The sequence below is a fragment of the Lampetra planeri genome, chromosome 3, assembly GCF_965212315.1.
Source record: "Lampetra planeri chromosome 3, kcLamPlan1.2.h2, whole genome shotgun sequence".
NCBI lineage: Eukaryota > Metazoa > Chordata > Hyperoartia > Petromyzontiformes > Petromyzontidae > Lampetra > Lampetra planeri.
This window is the reverse complement of record NC_136109.1, coordinates 7,663,469-7,685,559: the sequence shown is the minus strand read 5'-3', so window position 1 is coordinate 7,685,559 and position 22,091 is coordinate 7,663,469. Positions and strand designations below refer to the sequence as shown.

At 47.8% G+C, this 22,091-nt stretch overlaps 1 long non-coding RNA gene across 1 annotated transcript; it reads left to right on the top strand.

Annotated features, from left to right (window-relative positions):
• The first annotated feature begins 1,272 nt into the window (after positions 1–1,272).
• Positions 1,273–4,320, top strand: LOC144717354 (uncharacterized). Its single transcript, XR_013585085.1, has 2 exons — positions 1,273–1,456; positions 3,762–4,320. It is a non-coding gene; the product is annotated as an uncharacterized LOC144717354 (long non-coding RNA).
• Positions 4,321–22,091: the final 17,771 nt, after the last annotated feature.

Sequence of the window (22,091 nt, the reverse complement as noted above, 5' to 3'; positions counted from 1 at the left end):
CGCGAGAATTATTTTGTTATGTTTTATTTTTATTATTTTATTATTTCCCTTCTACGTGACTTTACCGAAAGAAGCAAGAAGATGAATCCCTGCAGTCACGAAAGCTTGAAATCGAAATCTACGCATGTCAGTCAGTCTGTTCTCCGATAACGCTTGTTTTCATAGCGCGAATTGGATATAACGTGAATGAATGTATAAGGGAACAATTTTTTGTTATAATGCGGATGCCAATTGGAAATTATGCTACCCACGTGCCTCGGTCTTTGTTTGGCCTGAATACGCATCTCACGTGTTTCTCGCGGAATGTGAACTATCGATACACATGTAATGATCAAAGTCACTGTGTGCTCTGCTTTCTACCGTGTGTTTTCTCATCGAATCTGACCTCGAGAAGTATTACTGCGTGGCCTGTATTTCAATTTTAGCTGGTAAATAAGTTTACGGGGGGGGGAGGGGGGTGGGTTGGGCAAAAAGAATGTAAGCCAAAGCCACCTCACCACCTACCCCAGTGTTCTTCACACATTTTTAGAGGAGGGCCACTTTCGCCGATAGGACATCATCAGTGTGAGGGCAGCCCCACCGCCTACAAGGGGTTGTTTTCACATTTTGTGCATTATTAATAATCAACGTTTTTGGGTTTAGATCGCGTTATTTATAAATGTGTTGTAACCCTCCACCACCCGACACGGCCATTCAGTAAAAAAGTGTCACGTTGACAAAAGACAAATAGTTCACTGCTTTAGCCCACCGGTGTGTTGAAGCGTGAAACCACAACATTTGCAATTTTTGAGTAACACGACGTTTCGCTGGTAATTGCATCCAGCATCATCGGGCAATTCGCCAGAATGGTGAGGCTCTGCTCTGTCTCCCGTTCTTATATAGAGCAGCAGCAGGGTGACGTCATCATTAACTCATCATGTGCAAAGATTTGAGGGGGGGGGGGGGTATTGTAATTATATATTAGATTAGTAATCAGGCAGTTGTTACGATTGGCCGTGTCGGGTGGTGGAGGGTTACGACACATTTATAAATAACGCAATCTAAACCCAAAAACGTTGATTATGAATAATATTGGTCGCGAAAGGCTACGTGTTAAACTGACTTTGTGTATTGTTGGGGGGGCGGGGGGGGGTGAACGTCAGGGGCCGCACTAAAGGCCACCAGGGGCTCCTGGTGGACAATAATGAGTTTGGCTTTTTCTCCTCACCGCTGCTGCTGCTGCTCTGACTCCAGTCTGTCTGTTGTCTCTTACGCCCATGTCCTTGTGCTCAGGCCGTGTGCATTACGGGATTCATGAACGCTGTAAACTTGGAGATGCAGGGCTGCGCAAGTAAGTCAATCTGCGAAAGCTACAGGAAGGCCTACAGCTGCAATGGTAATACGCCCATCGTGGGCTTCTGCTGCTGCTCGTCCAGAAACTGCAACTCGGACAAAAACACGTGCACCAGGGAAATCGGTGAGTGTGCCTGATCGACGGGGGGGGGGGGGGTTCTTAAACATCTCTCAACTCCACGGCTAGTAATGTCCGAGGCATGAATAACCGGTAGCACGTGCTACGTAATCGCCTTCAGTTTCTACTGCCGCCGCTAACAACCCCTCCGTTGCCATTCTCAAAACTACAATCACCATATTCTTAGGTTTTTTCGGTAAAGTCACGTAGGTAAAACATTAAAATTAATAAAAGTAAAATAAAATAAAAATCACGACGTTTCGGAGGCAACACAAGCTTCCGTTTTTTTTACTTGATACAGCTTCTTAGGTTTTTTTTCGGTAAGAAGATGATTCCTTGCAGTCACGAAAGCTTCAAATCTTGATACAGCTGTCGGGCTGTGACGGTTCCACCTGAAGACGGAAGCTTGTGTTGCCTCCGAAACGTCGTGATTTTTATTTTATTTTACTTTTATTAATTTTAATGTTTTACCTACGTGACTTTACCGAAAAAACCTAAGAATATGAATCCTTGCAGTCACGAAAGCTTCAAATCTAGAATTACAATCACCATCTACGTGAACTGCGACATAGTCATGAGCACCAACGCCATTGATGTTATTGTCATCGTCAACATCACCTTCACCATCACTCCCGAAATCTCCACTGCCAACACCAATGCTGTCACCATCAACTTCAGAAGTTAATTTCAATGTTTTCAACACCACCGGCATTTTCGTGACCACCGACACCTTCAAAACACCGCTAACATCTACATGGTCACCTCCAGTTTATAAATAAAACAACCTGAAACCAAAAGCACTTTTACTTTCTCCACCATTGTCACCACCGTTCTTGCCATCGAAGTCGACATCAACTCCAATTTCATCATCATCATCTATAGCGACAGCTCTTCCATGATTGTCATCATCACAATCATAAACACCACCACCACCACTACCACCACTAAAGCCACTAACAGTGGCATCCTCACCACCTCAATTCGAGTAGGGTGGGGAGCGAAGCCGTATTTGTCCTCTGTGAAAAAGAGCTTCTTAGGGTTTTTCGGTAAAGTCACGTAGGTAAAAAATAAAATTAAAAGTTAATAAAAGTATTAATGGAAATAAAATAATAAATCACGACGTTTCGGAGGCAACACAAGTCTCTGTCATCAGGTGAGACCGTCGCAGCTAAAATTACTGCATCACTTGTTGTGACGGTCCCACCTGATGACGGAGACTTGTGTTGCCTCCGAAACGTCGTGATTTATTATTTTATTTCCATTATTACTTTTATTAACTTTTAATTTTATTTTTTGCCTACGAGACTTTACCGAAAAAACCTAAGAGAATGAATCCTTGCAGTCACGAAAGCTTCAAATCTAGAACGTCAAAGCTCCTCAGATTCCTCCAGTGTCAATACATATTCTGATTCTGTAATTACGTCATCAGCTATCATGAGGTCGAGGTGGATATTGGTGCCCTCCTGTTACGGGTTCATATGGGGCTCAACAGACAATCTGTGTGTGAACACCAGGGCAAAGATAACCTCTTACCCCCCACCTTACTGGACATCTGTGAAAAACTGGACAGATGTGACAAAGAGCTTCATAGCTTATCGGATTCATGTAGTCTCAACCACGAGCACCACTCGCAGCTCGATGATCACGTGCCATCACCATCACCACCACCACCACCATCATCAATCACCACTGGTGAAACCACCAACATTAAGTGCCAACATCTTCATCACCGCTACTGCTATCGGTATCTTCATGATCAAAGTGCATATGTTCTTCATAACCATTACCACCACCACCACCACTGTCTCCCTACTTTCAACACCACTTCCACCATTTCCTACCACTACCGTCTCCCCCACGGTAACACCAATGACAAAGATCCCCCGTATAGTCTTAACGCACAGTTGGGGCAAGTGCTGTTAGCGAGCACCTATGAAGGCCGAGACGGCACACGAAGGGGTGGGTGGCCAGCACCACACACACCCGCCTTTGTCTCTCCAGTGGCGATATTTTTTTTTGACACACTGCACCAGTTACTCATTTGAAGATGAGTCGACCTAGGGGAGGCCCCAGGACCGGTTCAAATAATCGCCACCGGTGTTGGCCGTGAGCGGGAATCGAACTAGCACGCTTCCACGAAGATTTTCATCTTAGAGGTTGTCGCGTGGGTCTCGGTGTCTGCTGTGCAAGTCACTGACTGCCGTGTTCATTCCGTGGGCTCAAGCGCGTCTCTCTCGCCCACGCCGAGAGAGACGCGCTGCGCCACCTGATGTTGGCGCTAACGAGGCACGGCTCTGTGTTTTTTCCACAGCCAACCGGTGCCGCAACGGGGCTGGTGGTCTTGGCGGCGGAAACAGCTGGACTCTCGCCCTGCCTCTCGTGACACTTTCGGGGTTCCTGCTGCGCTAATTAGGCTGGCCAAGAGACCTCAACTCCACACCCTCCCCTCCCCACCCAGCCCCTCCCTCCCCCTCCCTGCATAGACGGAAACAATAATCCCCTGTGGGCTGGTGTAACCAGGAGGTCGTATAACCCCCTGGCCAACATCGCACAGAGGAGGTCTTCGTCGAGCAGTGTGGATTGCGAAGGGTTGTAAATTATGGTGTCGCACGTCATAATGGGTTTATATCACATCTTTTATTACCACGGTCGGCTATGTACGGTGCGAAAGAAGTTCAACGTACGTGCTGTAGCTACTCGAAATGTTATAAATGATTCGATTGGAATGTATTTTTTTAAAAATCAAACCATGAGTCTGGATGATTGCAATTCTGCCTGCTTGAGAGAAATAAATCTACCATCTATTACAAAGCAAATGCAATGGAATCTGGAAAGTGAATATTTGAATGCAATTAAAGGTAGTAAATCAATGCGTCGATTTATTTATATCAGTGTGTCTTTAATGTAAAAAAAAAATCCCAGTTAATGTTACTAACATAGCGGTGGTGGATATGCACGCCTGTAACCCAGGAGGCCGTGGGTTCGACACCTGCTGCATATGTAGAGTTTGTGGTGTCACTCTCCACGTGGTCGTGTGGATTTTTTCCGGGTCCTCCGGTTTTTCCTCCACATTTAGAATCAACATCACGTGATCACGAGCCCCTTTGTTGAGCTCTTATTTGTGTTAAATTTCGATTTAAAGCTTTCGTGACTGCAGGGATTCATATTATTGGTTCTTTCGGTAAAATCACGTAGAAGGGAAATAATAAAATAATAAAAATTAAACATAATAAAATAAAATTCTCACGGCGTTTCGTCCTAATGACGTTGTCTTTCCGACAGCTCTGTTTCTTCACCTGAGGACGGCTGCTTGCGTTGTGGCCGAAACGTCGTGAGAATTTTATTTTATTATTTGTTTTATTTTTATTATTTTATAATTTCCCTTCTCATTTGTGGCCAGGTCACTTTTGAAACAGAGCTATATATTCTTTGGGTCTTTCGGTAAAGTCACGTAGATAAGTTCAAAGAAAATAATAATAAAAAACACGACACCATTTGAACCTCCTTTGCCAGTAGCAAAATATGATGATTGTTTTTGACCCTTTTATCTGGCAAAACAAAACTGACACCTTTTTACAAGGAGTCATGTTTGCATTGACCACAATACCTGCGGTCGGAATGCAAAACAAAACACAACTCTGATAATGCGTGCACTGTCCTTGAAGTTGATTGGTCCACACCCTAGACAGCTTAGAGCCTAGTCTCACATGGTGTTGGACCAGATGACGCCTTTTAGCAGTGCATACATTATCAGAGTTGTGTTTTTTGTTTGTATTCCGACCGCGGGTATTGTGGTCAATGCAAACATGACTCGTTGTAAAAAAAGGTGTCAGTTTTGTTGCCAGATTAAAGGGTAAAAAAACAATTATCAAAACCCACGACGTTTCGATCGCAACACAAGCGGTCGTCATCAGGAAAAGGGGGTTAGCCTCTAAAGGCAAACTGTTTATAAAGGTTTAAAATGGGCGTAGCCCACGTGTCAGCAGCATGGGCGGGGCAGCTAATGTTAATGGCAGTGATGGTCAACGACAGTGCTGCTGGTGGGTTTCCACCAATTAAAGGGCTGCCAGGTAAAAATAAAAGATTTGGGATGGTTTACCAAAGGGATGGTTTAAAAAACTCACCACTGATATTAGCCGAGGCAGAGACTCAAATTCAGTTCACACATTCGTTGGTTCTTTCGGTAAAGTCACGTAGGTATAAAATTAATTAAATCACGACGTTTCGGGCGCAACACAAGCGTCCGTCATCAGGTGGGACAACCAAAGCAAGAAACAATTGCTGAAGTGGGCAAAAGGGCTGCTGTAACAAGAGGCTATATAGGTAAGAGAGGGGGGTGGTGGGAGGAGCAAGGGAGGAGAGACAGAGGGGGGGTAGGGGGAGTGGAGCCCTGCAGAATGAAGAGCAGCTAGAAAGGATTAAAGGGCGAGCAACTACAAACTGTCGGGGGGGGGGGGGGGCGTACGCTTGACGCCCCCCCCCCCCTGAATCCGAAAGAACGGCCGATATTTAATCCAAGCAGAAACGATCAAGAATTAATCATATGAACGTGTTTAAGCAAACAGAGAAGTCCACACCGCCGATTGCATTGAAACACATTCCTGCGGAGGGAGCTGGTAGGAACGTTGGGTTGCGGTCAATGGCCAGGATCAACGGCGGCGTGGTGTATTCCGCAAATATGGCCGACTGTGAGGGCGGGCACAAGCCGGCGTGAGTAGGTTAAACGTTGAGTTTAATAAGGGCACCACGGGGTGACCAGCCCCTCCCCACCCAGCCTCACCCCTCCCACCCCTAATCCAGCCCCTCCCTACCCACCTAGCCCCTCCCTCCAAGACGGATGGACGGACACAATAATCCCCTGTGGGCTGGTGTAACCAGGAGGTTCCTACCAGTATAATTAAGTTGCGTACTCCCCCCCCCCCCGTTTCCTATGCGTACGTACATTGTCAGTAGACCCCCCATACGCAAGCGTACGCATTTGGGTTAAACCGCCCCCCCCCCCTCGCCCCACGCCCCTCCATGCGTACGCACTCAATGGATGGCCCCTAACGTGGTTCGATCGATCTACGCGGACGTCCAGAATCAACACCTCCCTCGTTCGAGCAGGCGAACATCGCACCTCTCCCCTGGCCGGCCGATGTGCGCATCTCATTCATAAATGACAAATAATTAAAGGCGCCAGCAGCAAGAGAAGCTGTTGTGGCAATTCAACCTGAACTGTGGACCACGTAATAAAAAAACCCAGAGACAACATCGAGACACACACTGATAATATATTGGCATTGTCCTTGATACTGATTGGTCTACACCAGAGACGGCATTCTTTTGAGCCTCGTCTCAATTGGTGCTATGAGAGCGTGCTTTTTGTTCGCACGTTGACCACAACTATTGTGGTTAACGCACACGTGATTCCTCGTAAAAAGGTTTCAATTTTGTTGCCAGAAAAAAGGGGCAACACAAGCGATTGAACTATAAGGAGCAGTCACGGGCCCCGCCTGCGAAAAGTTGGCAGGACTCTCCGGTAAAAAAAAAAGTTTTATGATTCTCAGTGAAGCTTTCTTGTGTAAATACACGTAATAATTATTATAATAATAGCAAATACAGTCAATGATGACACTGGTCAACACAAAAAAAAACTTTTTTCTGGCCTGGTCTTTTGCAGCTGTTTTAGACTAATTTCAGGGTGCTGATTCCAAATATGATCTCAGATTTGCTCTGTCACATCTCATTTTTATGCTATCGGCATACGCCATTTTCATTGATTTTAACCAAAATTAACTCTGTCACTTATGATTGCAAGTTGTTGCGAGTCAGTGACTGCTTTAGTGTTAAAATATGGTGCTGTATTTTAGGATCGTGTGTTTATAATATAATTTTATGTAGATAAGCACATTTATTTAATATTTTTCTTCTGCAGTTTTTTATTGAAAATGCAATATTTGATATCTCAAAAAGCTGATGTGATAGACAAAAACTGATGCCAGATTTGGAATCAGCGCCCCAAAACTACATTAAACCCGTTGGAATACCTTGTGCCAGAAAAAGTGTGTTGACCAGTGTAATACAAATAATAACCCTCACGCATTCAGAGTCCGTTACATGCGCACGCAAAAAAAAACCCCGCACACAAAATTGTGATCAGAATTCTTCAACGCCATACGTAAGCGTGCGCTCCCCTACCCAACACCCCTGCATGTGCACCTCTGATCAGCACGGTTCAGGCTACGTACGGTGGAGACAGGACGACCCAGGAGGTTCGAGGTTGATCCACAGAGAAGGAGGCGAGGCAGCGGCCTGCGTCGAATCCACCAGCCTTGCTCACAAGCTCTGCGATCCTTTATATATGAAGCTGTTTTCGGCCAATCAATGCACCTCCGACGTTGAGAGGATTTGGCCGCTATGACATTTTCACGTGGTAAGCCATTTCGTTGGGCTATCACTTGTGACCACGTCGCTTCTAACAAAAAGAGATTTCTATCTCATTGGGCCTTACCTGGCAAAATAAAAATGTGTTATAGTTCATCACACTTGGCGTACGTGTGGGTGGAGACCGAGGGCTGGGTTCGGGGATGCAACACTCCATCCTATGCAGATGGGACAGATGGAGTCCACATTTTGGTGCACTGCGCTATCTTGGCAGGCCACGGGATGGCGACCTTCTCCACGTTGTCGCACGACTGGACATCTCTGTTGCTAACGTTGGCGATCAAAATTCGACAAGATGTGTACATTGTGACGTTTCATCCGAGTTCATATCTCTGACAAACGACGTGATCTTGGGATATCCATGGGATGGCATCGCGTTTACATCAGAGACCGTGGATTGTGCTCCCATTAACGGGCCGGGCGTGCTAAATGATGATTGTGTAGCATCGCGGGGGGAAGGAATCGGCATTCGTTGAGTAAATGCGCTGTGGCCGAGGGGTTAAGACATGAGGACAAATTTTTCAACGCAAGAAAGTACGCAGATTTATCTACGGCCTCGGATTACACGGTGCAGTATTGTGTATTACCCTAACCCTTCGGCTAGGGGCCGTCCATAAATGACGTCACGCTATTTTGCACGATTTTTTTACCCCCCCCCCCTTCGTCACACGACGTCACAAAAAGTCAGACCCCCCCCCCCTCAAATATGACATCACAAAGCTCTGCCCCCTCCCCAACCCAAAAAAAAAACATGCTTAAAATCGCTTTAAACTATTGCCATTGTAGTGCGTTGTTAATTTGGCGCTGCACTCTGATGTTGTCGGAGAAAACATTTATTAAAAAGTCAACTTCATTAAGTAGAACGTGTTGTCTATATTTATTGAAAGTTGCGCATTTTTACGTGACGTCACATTTCTCAAACCCCCCCCCCCCTCATCACCCATCGTCACAAATGTCTGACCCCCCCCCTAGGTGCGTGACGTCATTTATGGACGTATCTGTGCACTGAGTAATGCGGTATCTATTTCACCTTTACCATATTGTTTCGACAGACAATTGACCCGAGGTGTTGAATTCAGGTCCTAAAAGTTGTTCTATGCTTAGATTTTTTTTGTAAATGTTTACTATTCTCTTTTACCAGTTAAGGCCCACTGAGCTGTTAATCTCTTTTTAAGAAGCGATATGTGCCACACAAATGATAGCCCAACGAAGTGGCTTATCACGTGCAAATGCATCGCAGCAAAATACTCTAAACGCGCGATGTCGATTCTTAATGTGGAGGGGGAATACCGCAGGACCCGGAGAAAAATCCCAGCGACCACAGGGAAAGAGACACGCACACTCCAAATATACAGCGGCAGGCGTCAGGTGTCGGGAACGAACCCACGAACCTCGTGTAAACCAGGCGAGGTAGTTAACGTCTCCTAGCCACCGTGACGTGGCCATTGTCAGCCTCCTGCAGGAGACACCAAGCGACGTGACGTAAACCCAGAGCCTCAGAGCTGATGTTAGCCGCGTTTGTTTTGAAGCGTCGCTCTTTCATTGATACCACGTGGCCATTACGAACCCCTGAGAGGCACCCAGTCCCAGGGCTTGAACTCAGGAGGAGTTCAGAGGTGTTATTCCATCGTTGTGACATCACCATTATGAGCCCCTGATATGAACTCATGACCCTTGAGTGATGACTCCGTCCGAGATGGGTTTGACCTCAGGCCATCACGAGCGCTGGCTTCAGTACTCTTGCAAATGTGCAAAACACCGTGCAAGTATGTTCTTGGTTCTTTCGGTAAATTCACGTAGAAGGTAAATCATTAAGTAATAAAAATGTAACGTAATAAAATAAAACATTTTTTTTATTTTTTTATTTTGTATTTCCCTTCTACGTGACTTTACCGAAAGAACCAAAAAGATGAATCCCTGCAGTCACGAAAGCTTTAAATCGAAACCGTACAAGTAACTACCACTGCCAGTCACGCCTCCTCGCAGCACGAGCCCTGCCCAATGCCCCCGTGCCCTCGGGACCACGTGCAGTGCGGCTCTGCTGGGAGCACTAAATTGGTCAGGGAACGCTCCGTGCTCTAGGAATAGCAGACGATTGCCGATCAACAGCTGTCGGGCACACGCACACGTGTCCCCCACAGTCACCACGCATTCCTGGCACGTGGTCGCCTGCGTTGCGCGCGTGTGCAGTGCGTGTGGGGGTGCAGCGGGTGCTCGCTAACAGCAACTTGCCCCGACAGTCTGTCGAGGCTATACGGGGGATCTTTGTCTTTGTGTGTGTGTGGGGGGGGCGGTAGTGTCGTGGGGTAGCGCGCTTGGCTACGAACCCAGCGACCGGAGTTCGATTCCTGCTCACGGCCAAAATCGGTGATGATTATTTGAACCGGTCCTGGGCTTCCCCTAAGTCGACTCAGTCTCAAATGATTACTTGATGCGATGTGCAAAGATCGCCACTAGGGAAACAAAGGCGGCCGGACGTAGTGTTGGCCACCCCACCCCCTCGTGTTAACCTTGACCAGCCTTCACAGGTGCTAGATTAGAGCACTTTCCCCAACAGTTCGTCAATGTTCTTGGTTCTTTCGGTAAAGTCACGTAGAAGGGAAATAATAAAATACGATAAATAAAAAACATAATAAAATAATTCTCACGACGTTTCGAGGGGGAGTCCGTGCTGCGTGTGCTGGCGGTTGGATCCGAGGAAACTCGTAAAGGGGAGAAGCCACAGGGGGTGACTCCCCTCCTCCTGGGGAACCTGCGGTGAGTCTCTCACCCGTCCATCTCACGGGAGAAGTGGGGACATCGAGGCTCGTCGCGGGGATGACACGCGGTTGACAGACGCTCAAGTACAAGAGATGGACAATGATAACGAGACCTCGCAAGTTACAGTACAGGGCAGGAGAATAAGTTACACAGGCACACTGACGCACACACAGACACACTGATACACACACAGACACACTGATACACACACAGACACACTGATACACACACAGGCACACTGATACACACACAGGCACACTGATACACACACAGACACACTGATACACACACAGGCACACTGATACACACACAGACACACTGATACACACACAGGCACACTGACACACACACAGGCACACTGACGCACACATAGACACACTGATACACACACAGGCACACTGATACACGCACAGACACACTGACACACACACAGGCACACTGACGCACACATAGACACACTGATACACACACAGGCACACTGATACACGCACAGACACACTGACACACACACAGACACACTGATACACACACAGACACACTGATGCACACACAGACACACTGATACACACACAGGCACACTGATACACGCACAGACACACTGACACACACACAGACACACTGATCTGACTTTTCGTGACGCCGTGTGACGATGAGGGGGGAGGTAAAAAATCGTCCAAAATCGCGTGACGTCATTTATGGACGGCCCCTTACCCCCCCCTCGTGTGGGTGGGGTTTGCTCCAGGAGCTAAAGTTTCCTCCCACAAGCCAAAAAACGTAATCAATCAATTCGACGCACATCCAATGGCAGGACGCACGTTTGAAAAGGTGCATTTCTTTTTCGTGATTATTACGATTAACGCAGTGTCAAAAAGACTTGGTAGAAGGAGCTCAGTAGTGGAAATTGATGCAAACATTATGAGACATCTCCTTTACCAGTGGCAAAATATAGTAGTAGGGTTTTACCCTTTCAACTGGTGCCAAAACTGACACCTTTATACAAGGCATCATGTTTGCAATAACCACAACACAAGCAGTCAAAATGCAAACAAAAAGAAACAACTCTGATAATGATAATGATATGCACTGTCCTTGAAGTTGATTAGTCCACACCCGAGACAGCTTTTCTTAGAGCCTAGTCTCCATTGGTGTTGGACCAGATGACGCCAAAAGGCGTACAACTCAAAGACAGCGCACTATCAGAGTATTGAGAGCTCGGGGTAAGCAGTTACACTATGAGACCTCCTTTACCAGTGGCTAAATATAGTAGTAGGTTTTTACCCTTTCAACTGGTGCATTTTGACTGCTTGTGTTGTGTTTATTGCAAACATGATGCCTTGTATAAAGGTGTCAGTTTTTGCACCAGTCGAAAGGGTAAAAACCTACTACTATATGATGCAAACATCTTTGGCAAGAGCGACAGAGGAGGGAGACACGGAGATCACAATGACCCTGGGCCCCGGAGCATTGTGGCCAAGCGTCAATCGAACTCGAGTCGCTGGGTTTCGTAGCGCAGTGTGCTCACCGCTGCGCCACCGCTCCCCACACACCCATACACACAGAAGAGGGTGATAGGGGGTGGTGGTGCGTGTCTGAGAGCCGTGAACACGCCAGAACAGGTGTCACGGGCCTCGGAGAGATGGGAGCAGAAATAATTGGGGCCTGGTTCCTCTTGCGATGGGGCACGTGTTGAGCCACGGCAACACTGCGGGCTTGTGGGGGAAACGGGATGGATGCGATGGGGTCATCGCGGATCGTTTAGGACTGCGATGGGATGATGGAATGTGATGGGGGGCGGGGGCGGAGTGGCTGTGATGGGGCGTGTGATGATGGGGTGATATGAAACGATGGGCAGTCTTTCGAATGTGATGGAGTCATTGAGTGGTTGTGATGGGTGGGTTCTGGCTTATGGGCTTTGATGGGATGATGGGATTTTATGGGATGGTGGGATGTGATGGTATGATGCAAGGCCGTATTTATAATATATATTGAGGGGGACGCATCCCCCCCCCAATATTCAAATATTCTCAAAATGTCCCCCCCCCCCAATATATTGCTATAAAATAGATTTATGTTTATATGATTGTGGCTATGGTTGTACTTTATGAATCCCTAATCTCTGCCATTACATACAATGAAACAAGAAAGGGTAAAAAATAAAAAAACAGAGCAATGTAATAAAATACACGCTTAGACATTATTGTAAAAAAAAAAATCCATCCTATGTGTTAGTGAATTTTAAAATATTTTAGGCAGTAAATGGCAGGAAATGAGTTTTCAAATTTAGAATTTTTTTCTGGGGGTGGAACCCCCAGACCCCCTGGAAGATGTGGTCCCCCCCAATGTTGACTCCATGGCTACGGCCTTGCTACGATGGGATGCGAATGGCATTTAATTATGGACTGGGATGAGTTTATGGACTGTGATGGGATATGATTGGACGATGGGATGTGATGGGGTGTGAGATAGCGAGATGATAAGGATGGTATTAGGGTGTTCAGATCAAATATCGTGGGGTGATTGGATGTGTCGGAATGTGGGAACGTGACGCGTGATGGATCGCGATGGAATTCGTGAAAGGGGGAAAGCAACGGGCAATGACGCAATGCAGCGACGTCATGGGCCTGCGATGGGGAGTGATAGGAATGAGATGTGCCGTTAGGGGCCGTCCATAAATGACGTCACGCACCTAGAGGGGGGGCGGGGTCAGACATATGTGACGATGTGTGACAAGGGGGTGGGGGAGGGGTTGAGAAATGTGACGTCACGTAAAAACGCGCAACTTTAAATAAATATAGACAACACGTTCTACTTAATTAACTAGACTTTTTAATAAATGTTTTTTTCCCCTACAACATCAGAGTGCAGCGCCACATTAAATACGCACTACAATGACAATAGTGTAGTAGAGTTACCCACTCGATATTCACAAACTCGGCGAGCAAATCGTTAACAAGGTTTTCCCGCTCAAACTAACGGTCAGGGTCTCACAAGCTGTGAGAGCTGACCGTAAACAAGGTTTTCCCGCGTGACCAAACGGTCAGGGTCAGATAGGGTGAATTGGGATCGAAAAGCATATTGGGAACGACCAATCACAGGGTTCCACAAGGTGGCCGGGGATTGGACAACCCGGCCACGAACAAGTATAAAGCCAGAGCGCTGAGAGCTCTCGGGGAGTTGGACTACACGAAGACCCAAGACGGCGGAAGAAGCCTAGGACCCTGGACCAAGCCCTCCAGCCCTTATCAGGGCTAGGGTTCAGAGTAACCAGTGGTCGGGAGACATCTCCCTAGGTCCAGTCAGAGGACACTGAAAGAGCGGGATATTAAGTAGCCTGTAGGGTACGGGGGCTTGTACGTTCTGAGTGTAACGGGTGAGGGGACCGTATACCCCTCAGTGCATAGGGACTGTGTTAATAAGACGAATAAAAGTGTGTGCTACAAAAGACGTTGAAGAGTCCGTCTGTACAACACTACAATAGTTTCGATTTAAAGCTTTCGTGACTGCAGGGATTCATCTTCTTGGTTCTTTCGGTAAAGTCACGTAGAAAGGTGATAATAAAAGAATAAAAAATAATAAAATTAAAACATAAAACATTGTATTTTATTATGTTTTATTTTTATTATTTTATTATTTCCTTTCTACGTGACTTTACCGAAAGAACCAAAAAAATGACAATAGTTTCAAACGATTTGAAGCATGTTTTTTTTTGGGGAGGGCAGGGCTTTGTGACGTCATATTTGAGGGGGGGGGGGGTCTGACTTTTTGTGACGCAGTGTGACGATGGGGGGGAGGGGGTCAAAAATCGCGTGACGTCATTTATGGACGACCCCTTAGCAGTGATAGGGATGCAATTTGGTCATGGAAGCAAGTGGGGCTGCGATGTGGGGATGTGACAGTGCCATGATAAGATGTGATGGAGTCTCAATAGGATCATGATGTTATTATGGGATGTGTTCAGCGGTGTTATAGGATGTGAAGTGATGGGGTGTGATCGGGAGGGGGGGCTGTACGGGGGGACATTACGGGCTCATGGAGTTATGATACCACTTGCCGTGATGATGATGGGCTCCAGTGGCGTAACGAGGGCTTCTTTTCACCCGGGTCTGCCTTGAATCGGAGACTCCGAACACTATTTCCAGATCCGGCACACCACATCCAGTACCCCGTACAGCCCTCTCGCTATGACTGTGACCGCTAGTCGCATGCCGACTCCAATTCGGCAAAAAAAAATGTTATTCAAAGCCTGGGCCTAGCTGTCGAGTGTGAAGGCGGTGCAACTGCGTCAGGCCCATGGGGCAGGGGGCAACAGGCGGTGCGGGTGTTGCAGGTCTCTGAATACCCCTCAACGTGAACGTGTGGGGGTGATGTAGGGGGTGTCAGGGGAAGGATTCCCACCGACAGGAGGGGGAGTGGGACGGTGACAGGAGAAGGGGGAGGAGCAAGCGAGGGGATATAAGGGAGAGAACGGGCGGGAAGAGGGGTTGGTTGGCGGGGACGAGATTGGGACGGCTGGGGACGGGTGTGGATGGGAGAAAAGGATTAAAAGACGAAGCCCCTGCAGAAACCTTGTGCCGGCTCTCCTTTACAAATTGATACGGCTTAAATGAACACGCAACAAAAACAAATTGTTTACACAAAATCATGGTGAATTTATTTTTTGGGTTCGCATTTTGTTCTCCTTTCAACAAGCTGACACAGATGTAGATTCGCGCCGATGGTGTGTGTGTGTAACAGTACGCGTTGTACTTGATCAGTGGCCGGTAGCTGTGAAGCTTAAAACATAATTGGAGTGCAGGAATTACGCCTCTCATTCGTGGCAAAGTGGGGGAGCGAACTTTGAAAATCCGGCTGTGATGTAAGCCAGTGCTGCTTCGCAAACCGGTGTGCCGTGGCAAAGTCCCAGGGGCAGATGTTAACTACCTCTCCTGCTATGTAGGAGGTCGTGGGTTTGATCCCGACCCTGACAATGCCTGCTGTATATTTGTAGTTTGTGTCTCTCTCTCCCCGTGTTGGTCACGTGGAATTTTCTCCGGGTCCTCTGGTTTTCACTCCACATTCAGAAACATGCGTTCAAGAGTATTTGGCTGCTATACATTTCCACCTGATAAGCCACTTCGTTGAGCTATCATTTGTGGCCAGGTCAAGTTCCAGTTTGCCGTCGCAGTGGTTTATTACAAAAGTACACACCGCCCACCTCCTACGCATTTCACAAGTAGTACTAATCACATATCTGCATTTCCCATAAATATGCTAAATTCCTCTTGATATGCAAATTATTTTGTCAAGGCGCTCTTCCCCTTCCAACCCAGCTTAAATATACGCTCCAAGCGTGGTGGTGTTTCATTCAGACGCTGTCTCCCCGACAGACCTGGTCTTCACCTGAGGACGGCTGCTTGCGTTGTGGCCGAAACGTCGTGAGAATTATTTTATTATGTTTTATTTTTATTATTTTATTATTTCCCTTCTACGTGACTTTACCGAAAGAACAAAGAAGAAGTACACATTGCGTTGTGGATGTCTCTCAGATGTTAGATTACTGAGGCATGACCTCGAAACCTCGGGTTTCTGTGTATTTCTCTCTCTCTCGGGGGAGCTGAGGGCTGTCAGGACACTTGGGCACTGAACCAGCACCAACCAGTTCCTGGGTTCAAGTCCTAACTCTAGGTCCTAACGCTCTCTCTTAGTGGGTCGGTAATGGCCTTGTTCCACGAAATAATTCGTAATGGCCATGTCGGAGCTCTCAGACAACAGTTCCTATGTTTTCTTGGTTCTTTCGGTAAAGTCACGTAGAATGGAAATAATAAAATAATAAAAATAAAACATAATAAAATATTATTACGTGACTTTACCGAAAGAACCAAGAAGATGAATCCCTGCAGTCACGAAAGCTTTAAATCGAAATAGTTCCTATGTCCCAAGTTCATACCGTGTCAACCCATACGGTTTATCCCGTATTCTTGTACAGGGAAATTGAGTTTTCAGGTCCATACGGCGTACAGCCGTTTCTATACGGGCAAATTTTTTTTGTCTATTTGTTTGTGTTTCTCCCTTGTGATGGGACTTTGTAAGATGAACTTTGAGATTTATAAGGGCATGGGGTGACCAATGAGGTCTGAATTGTTATCTAATAAGGTAGGTAGTGATAAGGGGTTGACAGTTATGCGAGCTTGATACCACAAGCTGTTTGTCTTATTCTTAAACGCATGTTTCTACATGTGGAGGGAAAAACCCGGAGGATCCGGAGGAAAAAATCCACGCGAACACGGCGAGAGAGCGGCATCACAAACTACAAATATACAGGTGTCAGGGTCGGGATCGAACCGACGACCTCCTGCATACCAGGCGAGGTAGTTAATATCTCAGCACCGTAGTTGACATGCGTGCTATTCTACGAAGCCAGCACATTTCAGAACCTTGGTTTGAGCTTAGTGGTGGGTATCTCTGTCCTCGCTCTCTCATGCTTTTTATGGCGGTGTTAAATCACTGAGCCAGCGTCTCTCACCGAGAGTGCAATGGAAGCATCGAGTTGAGGAGATCCAACTTCACTGGATGATGTGCCAACACAGCAGGCTCTGCAACTATAAAATGTCTAGGAATATTGCCAGATCGATGCACATCCACTTGCATTCATGAACTCTCCAAGAACCCAAAACGTCACCAGCAGTCAGCACTTGAACGTGGCCTTGCAGTGAGCGTCTTTGCCAGTGGGGCAGTTAAAATGAGTGGTTGATGCTAGACCTGAAACTATTGGAGCCCCTTCAACCCCCGGCCTCGCAATTTGATGAATTGTTACAATTTGGGGGTTGCGATGAACTACACAAAATGACTGAATAACTTAACAAAGAAGACCACAACATTGGGGCTCAAAATTTAAATTACAAAAAGTAAATTTTCTGAACAAAATGCATTAATTGTTGAACACCAGGGATGTAGAGTTTATTGAAACACATAGAAAGGTGATTGGTGTAAATTCCCATACATGCCATCTGTGTCGTTTGTTCAATAAAAACTTTGCTTTTGTGACCAGGACAGTTATATTTTGAAATATACCTATTTTCAATGAGAAAACGTGCGCATCTGTGTCTTTAGTTCACGTAAAGTCCTGGTCACAAAAGCAAATTTTGTGGGGAATAATAGCCATTTTTCTATACTTTTTAGGCATAAGCAATGAAAAAAATAACGCTTAGTACCCAGGAACAAAAATTTGTTACAAAGTGAATTCATATTATGTGTATGGGTGCGTACGTGTGTATGGATGTGTAGCCCATTCGTTTGGTCTTAGGGAAAGGTCGTGTGATCACTAATCCCGGTTGGGTGATCAGTTTTCAGATTGGATATAAGGAGACAACTGTGGCCTTTTCCAAGCCTGACTTCCACTGAGCACCCAGAGATGAGAATAACACACGAGTTATTCTTTTAATAGCATCTAACAGAAAATTAAAAAAGATAAAACTTTCCCTTCAAAATAAAAAAAAGCAATTCAATGCTTGTGTTAAGATTTAAAAGGTGTCCCTGCTAAAAAAACGCGATAACCCACGCAAGTTCATTGTCCAGTGGGCAAGAAGCGAGTGGCTTGGGTGGCGCAAGTCAGTAAATTATTAAGTTTTCTGTCCAGAAATCCATGGGGTTATCGTCGAAATAAAAAAAAACGATCAAAAGTAGATGTTCAAGTGTTTTAGTTGAAGCCGGCGTGGGCTATTTTAATTAAATATATATTTGCAGGTTAAAATAGGCTGCCAAATATAGTTCGTCTGTAAGGAAATTGATGGATTGATAGAAGTCGGTCCGATACTGCGTTGGCTGCCAAACATGAAGAAGCTATGGAGATATGGTGTCAAGCCACCAGGGCAACCACAGCATGCCGTTCCAGTTAAAATGGTCCACCTCGTGCCACAATGATGCAGGTTCGTTGAAGATTTAATTTAACAAAATTTAAGTTGAATCGATAAAATGTCTGCAGATGTTTCTTGCAGTGAAGGCAGAGAGAGAGAGAGAGAAACACGAAGTTAACATGAACTAGTAACAAGGCGAGTCAATTGAGGGCTACTTTTTCAGGATACCTCTCTCTTGTGAAAATAAATACAGTAACACCTTGGATTGCGAGTAACTTGGACTGCGAGTGTTTTGCAAGACGAGCAAAATGTATAAATAAATATTAATTTGATAAACGAGCGAGGTCTTGCAATACGAGCAGTACGTGTTTACGCTTTGTCTGCCGAGCGTCACGTGATCACAACTGATGTACGAGTGCTTTGGATTACAAACACATTTCCGGAACGAATTATGCTCGCAATCTAAGGTTTTACTGTATGGATATATTTTTAATAGATTGCTTTTTTTACCCCTAAATATTGTTCGCTGACCATAGAACATGATACGCTTCAACAAGTTTATCTTGCTTAACCATGTGACAATGCCAGAGAGCAGGGCAGAGTCTCATTTGCACGAGTGACCTGGGGCATTCGTCCGCTACCAGTAGGGGGCAGTGATTGGTGCATATAATCTCGATTGAGTAATCTGCGGTGTCATTTTCGAATTTTGGCAAATATCGACCCTGACGCCGGCACACAACGGCCGGCTCTTGCGATTGATGTCAGGGAATCTTTGTTGCCCATCATGAGCGAAGACAAGAGGGTGCATGGTATGTTACTGGTAGGAACCTCCTGGTTACACCAGCCCACAGGGGATTATTGTGTCCGTCCGTCCGTCGTGAAGGGAGGGGCTGGGTGGGGAGGGGCTGGGTGGGGAAGGGAGGGTGGGGAGGGGCTGGGTGGGGAGGGTGGAGAGGGGCTGGGTGGGGAGGGTGGGGAGGGGCTGGGTGGGGAGGGTGGGGCTGGGTGGGGGTGGGAGGGGTGGGGCTGGGTGGGGAGGGGCTGGTCACCCCGCGGTGCCCTTATAAAACTCAACGTTTAACCTACTCACGCCGGCTTGTGCCCGCCCTCACAGTCGGGCATATTTGCGAAATACACCACGCCGCCGTTGACCCTGGCCACTGACCGAGCAACCCAACCTTCCTACCAGCTCCCTCCGCAGGAAGGTGTTTTAACTCACTCTGTCTGTTGTATCCTCAACTCTGTCTGTTGTCGCAGCCTCAAATCTTGTAACTCAATTTTAACCCACTTCCCAATGTGGTATCGACTGCAAACTTGGTATACTTACGGCATACGGCTGACAATACTAAATTATATAATTTAAAAAACATATATTTTTAAGCAATATTTTGTATATGTTATGTTTCGGCTTGGGTCTAATTGTCCACGCTCAACCCACGTTGGCTGTAAATCACCACGGCCCCCTTACGTTATGGCAAGCCTCGGGGCCACTTCCTGGGGTCGTGGAGTTCTGCCATTACTCGTACGGTACATTTCATTAAAGCGTGTTTTAAAAAAAAGTATTTTTACATATGTAATGCGGGCGTAAGCGACCTTCCGGAGGTGACGTCACGGGGGGTGGAGTCATGTGACGTGGGGGTAAGGTTCGGGGCTTTAAGCGGGTAAACCGGAAGGGGAAGGTAGTCGGGGTGTGAGCGGAAAAGAGTGAGGCCACGCGGGCAAGTGTGGAGAGGGGGGGGCGCCGACGGCGATCGGGAGCCAACCCCGAAGATAAGAGGAAGCTGCGGAGTGGTGTGCAGCTGGGGAGGAGACAGCCAGGAGGGCTGCGTGTTAGAGGCAGCGGTGTGGCTGCCAGGAGGAGCTGCGGAGAGAGAGAGAGAGGGGGCTGCTTGTTAGAGGCAGCGGTGTGGCTGCCAGGAGGAGCTGCGGAGAGAGAGAGAGAGAGCAAGAAGCTGTGAGAGCTGCGGAGGGAGAAGAGCAGCAGAGAGTACAGCCAAGGGGGGCTGTGTGAGAGAAACAGCAGCGGAGCTGCTGTTGTGGATCGGGCCGACATTGGAGTCAGCACCGTGGAGAAGCTACAGAGTAAAGACAGCCGTGTGGGTGTACAGCACGAACCGAATAATAAAGGACACTGAGCCAGACATCGTGGTCCAGTCGTTTATTACACTGGTGTCGGAAGTGCAACGGCATGTCGAAACAAGTGAGGAAGAAAGTTAATCCGGCGCCTGCATCGGCTTCTTCGTCCGACGACGACGAACTCCCTCCAACCACGGATCCTGTTGGGGTGGTGGAGGAGAGCCAGGCTGAGGCGACCACGGGAACGGGTGTGGAGGATGTTGGTGCGGTGGCGGGTCCGTCGACATCATCAGACGCGGATCAACGATGGCAAGCGATGGCGGTACAACTGGAGGCACTTCAGGACGTCCTGGCGCATCTATGCCATCTCGTCGCGCCAGGGACGATGGATGATGCAAGTGGTGCTCCGCGGGCCGCCACGTTGCCTGTCCTGCCGCCGCCATTGCCCACGCGGCAAGAGGCCGCCATTTTGCGCGCTCCGTGGCGCCAAACCGCCATCTTGGCCACGCCGCGGGCCGACGCCATTTTGAATTTGCCATCACAACCACCACCATTGGAAGACGGCGGGAAGAGGAGTCGGAGTCGCCACCTTACAACAGTTAAATAATTTTCCGTCGGTGGGGACTGGAGCGCGTTCGCCTGCCGCTTCTTGGCGGCGGTACGCACAGCAAGATGGACCGATGCGGAGGCTTTGGAGGTGTTGCCGACTCTTCTGGACGACGAATCTGTCCGATTCTTCCGTTCCATAGCGACCGATAAGAAGGCAACTTTACGTGGTGTTTTTCAAGAAATGGCCGATGCTTATGAGCCACCAGATGATGCGCATCGGCGATTCGCTCAACGACAACGAGCACCAGAGGAGTCGCCCGTGGCGTTCAGGGGTGCGGTGCTGGAGCTGGCCATGGCAGCTTATCCTGAGACGCCACAGGACCTGCTTGAGCCTCTCATATTAGGGAAAATGTTGGAGTTGTCTCGGGATCTAGGGATCCCCATGCCTGTGTGTGGGCATGAGAAGCTAACTTCCCGGATGGCTGCTAAGTGTCTCGATGCGCAATTCAACCTCCGTCGCTGGAAACAAGTGACGGCGTGGACGGGGGGGCCCGTCAAAGAAGGGGATGCGCTGGGGTGGGACCCTGCGCAGGCCGTCTATGTTCCGGATGACCGGGGCCCTCAACAACTGACGGCCGCCTCCGCTCCATGGACGGGACGCGGCGGGCCGAGACCGCGCGCGATGCTACCAGAACGGGGCCGTCAGGAGGCGAGGCCTGCGCTTCGGCGCAACGAGGCCGAATGTTTCCGCTGCGGGCGTAGGGGCCACTACGCCAGAGACTGCTGGGCCCGCTTCCCGGCTCCGCCGCAGCAGGAGGCCTCGGCACCGGTCAAGTCGGCTAAAGATCCTCCGAAACAGGCATGTCGGCACGCACCAGACACTCGGCAAGGCTTTCCACCTCACCCACCACCTGTGTTGCGCGATCCTATTGTTGTTGTTAAAGAAAGGCCATCGACGGGGCCTTGTCATTCAGTTACGCAGTGGCGCAAATTGGCAC